This window comes from Leiobunum rupestre, chromosome 10, assembly GCF_980474605.1.
Source record: "Leiobunum rupestre chromosome 10, qqLeiRupe1.1.hap1, whole genome shotgun sequence".
Taxonomy (NCBI): Eukaryota; Metazoa; Arthropoda; class Arachnida; order Opiliones; family Sclerosomatidae; genus Leiobunum; species Leiobunum rupestre.
The window spans coordinates 7,319,912-7,325,405 of NC_143393.1; the positions used below are offsets into that span (position 1 = coordinate 7,319,912).

Sequence of the window (5,494 nt, forward strand, 5' to 3'; positions counted from 1 at the left end):
AAAAAGGAACTATTATACGTAAATAAATTGAAAAAACCTTTCGGCGGCGGCGGCGCGTGGAAATGTAAATAAATCAGCGGCGGCGGCTCGGCGCTAGAGAAAATATCGGCGGCGGCGGTGTTTAACAGCGGCGGTGTTTAACAGCGGCGCTACGCTCTAGTCGCGGCAGCCACAATGATGAGAGATGGCTGGCTGAAACTTTCTAGATAGGAAGTAGAATTTTTGGCGCTCAAATTTTTGTTATTGCTTGGTAATTTTGCTTGGAAAACAAGATCGACTAAATACCCAGCCCAGTTTTTCTTAAACGGTGTGGCTAGCATGGGTGGCACCCGGGGCGGATCTACTTACTAGTCAAAAGGTGTTAAAATATTTTTTCAATTTCCCTAGTTATGTAAGTTTTATTTTATTCACGGTCGGGTGTCACCCCCTAAACGGCCATAAACGGGTGGCACCCGGTGCGGGCCACCTCCCTAACTACGCCACTGGAAAGGGCAGATATCCCAAACATAGCCAAAGGGACCAGCGTTGACTGTGTGAGGCTAGCAATAAAGTAACGTTTTTTTAGAGGGGTGATTCACAAAATATTATATATTTTAAGGGGTTTCATGAAATTTTCGAAATAAAATTAGTTAACGATAAATGCAAATTAAACCTGAAATTGATTACATTTAATAGAATAGAATAATTTAACAGAATCCTTCAATTCTTAAAACGGCGTCTTTGCGAATTGTTAAGCTTTACCTAGAGACCGGCGGAACGAATAAATTAACCGGCAAAATTTCGATTATTCATAAAAATTTTGGTTAACTGTTTATTTATGAAAATTTTATACGAATAAACAAAGATTTAACATGCAAAATAATGTTTTTTTTTGGATAAAAACAATAATTTTTATAATTTCTTATTCAAACGCCGATCTCTAGCTTTACCTACCGTTCTTTTAAATTACCAAATATTGAACAAACTCTACTCGAGATGGGAACCCTAGAGCGATTGCCTAATTTGGAGTTTCGGGACAGGAAACTGGTCCCGGGGTTATTTAATAGTTAAACATTTAATTTCCTATTTGTTGTAATGATTTACAATAAAAAGTACTGCTACTTCATGGAATTTAAAAAATTATTTTAATAAAATCATTTCTTGATGATCTACACAACGCAAACTAAGAGGAATTTCCCCCGCTTGGCTACGTTCCCAACCATACCCGATCACACACACATGGACGACACCAGCCTATAATGACTCGTTTACTTAAGTACACGATTCATAAAAACCAGGGATAAGTATACCTCGTTGGTTCAAACGCGGGCCCCAGGTGGCACGGGCCCCGGTAATTTGTACCGGCTTCCCCCCTCTCTAGGCTACGCTAATATAATACCCAAGGCACCACCTCAGGCCCAAGTTATCTAGCGACTTTTAATGCCTTTTATTATGGTGGCCACGAAAAACTCGGGAGAAACCCCATTAACCAGTGGGGAGAAAACTTGCAAACTCTACGCGGAAGGAGTGGTTCCGAGTTTTCACCCAGTGCCACAAGCTGGAATCGAATACGACTCCTCTTGCTGCGAGGTGAAAGTGCTAACCACTTATGGTAAGAACCTAAGTGTATAATATTTTTACATAAGACACATATAAGACACTTCATACTTTTCACATACAAAATTTTACTGAGAGCTATTCACAAGACAGACTGCATTACGGGCTTCGTCTCAGTTTGGCGTTCGATCGCTAACGCGTCACACGTAGCCTTTGACAGCGCCTCGCTAGGAGGAAATTTTCTTCTTGCGATGACGTCACTTTCGTTACTAGCTCTCAGTAAATTAAAACCAAAGTGACAGACTTATGGAACAATATTATAGACTTATGGTAAGACTAGCAATTACGAGTAAATCTTCAACACTCTTACTATTAAAGTTTTGTTTAATTTCACAGATGAAAATAAAGTAAATACCGATAATCGGTACTTTCAACTAAGAGAAACATAAGTAGGATTGACGAGGGTTAGAATTTCTTCTTAATTTGCTCGTCCACTCGTTCGGTGACTTTCTTGAGCTTATTCCATTGTTCAATGTTCAACGAAATTCCCTTCTTTCCCGGCTTCATTTCGCCGCCATCCGATTGGTAATACTCACGGATATCGATCAAAGGCTTGCCTCGAAATTCCCGGACTGTCACGTAGCGTTTGTCGGAAATGGCGATCATGTCGTCATTCGCGTCATCCTTGTCCTCCACCGCTGTCGGCTTACTTGTGGCTTGCTCGCGGTCGCTGTCACCGGCGGTCTTGGACGCTTTCTTCTTCTTCTTCTTTTCGGGCGACTTGTCCTTTTTCGGCGGTGAGGGTTCCTGATCCTCTGACCCGGATGACGGATCGGATTCCGGCGCCTTTCGCTTGGACTTGGACTTGGATTTCGTCTTACTCGACATCTAAGAATTATGCCAAATTCAGTTAAATTACTTAAAAAATATTGTACGAAAGACCATCGAGACATCGTTAGGGAAACTCACCTTCAAATTATAAACGAAATAACCCTCAGCTAATTGAAATTTTATTTACTTGACTTTAATCCTTAAAATGGCGAACCTTCGTAAACCACGTTGTTTTCCGAGTATTATTTCGAAAAAAAATTAGGTATATAGCGCTGTGGTTACGTAGTGGCCGGGCAGTTTTTTTTAGAGCAAACTGATGGTGTCGGGCAAAAGCCTTAGACACCAAATGGCCGGGGAGTTCAATCGGTGTTAAAATTTAATAGAAACAGCGCCACCAAGTGCAGCGCGGCACAAACGTTTGGCAAGATTTGTCTAACGAGCAGTCACTGTATCTAATTTTAATTTTGGCTGGCTATTGCTTGGAAACCAGTGGAGTCCAACATATCTTGAAGATTGGTGAATTTTACCAATGGACGTCACCTTCAACCTGACATGGCTGACATCTAGGACAAATGGATAGTAATCGCCTGTACGCTTTGTGTCTCCCTCTCCAGAGTCGTACAGTACCCGAACAACACGACAGCGAAACGGGGTTATTGTAAACAACTTTATCTCTAATTAAAAATTAAAATATAAAAATCCGTAAAAAAAGCTGATCTCTTTTGGCATCGAACGATAAATATTTTTTTTTATCAAATCATAAATTTTATATACGGCCTATCAAAAAACCTACAGTTCGAAAGTTCAAGGGCAAATTACACTTTATATTATTAATATTATTTCATTTTATATAATAATAGTTGTTTTGTTACGATTAGAAATTAAGTCTGAATTATTTATGTATAGTTTCGTCTACTAATATTTTTTTCTGTGGAATTCTGGTATTAAACGGTGGAAATCATTTTAACGAACGTCAACGTCAATATGTATTGTCATAAGTAACATTATATCTATAAGTATGGAATTTTCCTACTCTACAAACGCTATTTTTTACCGCATAACGTGTCTAAGGACTGACGACGTTTCGTTATTATTTGGAAAGCACGACGGCGTTTTGAAAGCTGAAACGCTTTTAAAAGTAAAATTATCGCTTACTTAATAATTACTCAATTATGATGAATTATTGAATCTGAACGTAAAATTAGATATTAATAACACTCATTTTATCACAATCAAACTAACAATTATAAGTGGATTGTAATTTTTCCAAAGAAGGGAGCAGGAAGTGACAAGTTTCCTGTTGGGAAAAAATTTACGATATCTCATTACCGGAAATCTTTCACCGTTTTACTTACGCGTATTATGTTACTTATGGTATTGTTTAAATATGAAGTGTCAATGCTGGAAGGTTTATAGTAAGGAAACCCATATTTTTTTTTCAAACTGATGGCTTGTCAGCTGTCACGATAGACGATTGTAGTGAACCCGCCCTGTCCGAAAATCGTTACGACATGTAGATTCGGGGCATATCCTTCTAACATTAGTCGAACTTGCCTCATTAGGGATGTCAGCGCTCTTTTGTCGAGAAACCTCATTAAAGTTTTAAAAGTCGTTTGATAACAGACACCCAGTCAGAACTGTCTGTCGGTATTAAGTTGAAATACCACGGTGTTCATTAAGTTATCCAACCACCATTACGTAGAAGTACTTGGACTAGACTAATTTAATTCGGCGGTGAAGGACACGAAGAGGACCCGTGGGTTTATTCCTCCGTTTGATACCCCTAAAACGGGCCCACGTTCTTGGCATTGGGACGGCCGAATTTTTGTACATAATTAATAATCCGGGAAGATTCGTCGTCCTTGAATACTTGATGAGGCCCACTTTGCCGTTACTTTCACGGTACCCCAAACGATACGATGGTTGCCTGACAGTTCGAACGCGTTAAAATCGCCGTAGTTTTTACCCAGCTACCATCAAACCGCTCTAACATCTGTCCTATTTATGTTGGAAGCTAAAAATCATCTGCCTGGGCCCCTGCTGAACGTTGCAATCGGTCATGGTTGAGGACATTAATTTTGTTTATTTTGAAAGCAACTATGGGGATATTTTTGGCGACTTAAGGTCAGCTCCATTTATAAATACCTTGCAGGCTGTTTAAATTATTAATTAAGTGATGTTTTCTTAGAAATACGTGGTTAATTTAATATCGTATAGTGATCACTTCATAGCGTCCATTATACCTCTCAACGGAATATCATTAAGATCTTTGTCAGGGTGTGGTTACAAAATGGGAAAGAGTGTTTTAAGGGGTCAATCGGGACGTCGTCGCTGGCGGCGTTTCGCGAAGCTACGAAGATTTGTCGTGCCTGCACGTAATTCACTTTCCCGTTAACCAATACCGAGATTATATTCGGGTTGACAAAGAATGTGTGGGCAACACACTGATCGACGGAAGAAAAATCACGCCCCTCCACTTTTCTTAGTGCAACCTGGACTCTTTCTGCGGGTAAGGGGGAAGACATTTCGGATAATATCTTCCTTGAATCACGAAGACAAAGGCTAGAGTCGCGGCTACATATTCTCGGTTAACTCGAAAATATTCTTGCCAATACTAATTGTTTTCGGGAAAGTAGAAAGAAGTTGGACAAATTCGTGCACATAGAGATTTTAAAGTAAAATTTCTTTTGCGCAATCAGAAGTAAGTTAATAACGGAAGTTCTTATTAAATTGTGATTGTTAAATATTAACCGGTGATAGTATGTATAGGAGGCTGCTGGCTCGCGTGGCATGAAGGGCTTGCCACCACCATGGACTAATTAACAAAGGACACCCCGTTCCCGAATATTTGCTTCGGGCGATTGTTAAATGTGCGCTCTGGTGGTATAATTAAGAACTAACGGAAAACTAGGGTCAAACGGGGATGAGAAAAAGGGGAATGAACAAAAAAGTTAGTCCATGTGGCTACCATAGATCGAGCCATAGATGTATGAAATGTATATAAAGGTCTAGATAAATTTCGGGGTGTCTAAGCCTAACATGAAATACGGAATTGACACCTAGCAGACACCGAGGAAGGCACGTGACCAAGAGCGCGAGCTCTAGTAGCATTTTAGTACTAAGTGCT

At 39.8% G+C, this 5,494-nt stretch overlaps 1 pseudogene across 1 annotated transcript; it reads right to left on the reverse strand.

The window, feature by feature from the left end:
* Nucleotides 1–1,902: 1,902 nt before the first annotated feature.
* LOC149923521 (activated RNA polymerase II transcriptional coactivator p15 pseudogene) lies at nt 1,903–2,596 on the reverse strand (annotated as a pseudogene). The gene is made up of 2 exons (XR_016476954.1): nt 2,506–2,596; nt 1,903–2,424 (listed from the first exon to the last, which is right to left on the reverse strand). The product of XR_016476954.1 is annotated as an activated RNA polymerase II transcriptional coactivator p15 pseudogene (transcript).
* Nucleotides 2,597–5,494: the final 2,898 nt, after the last annotated feature.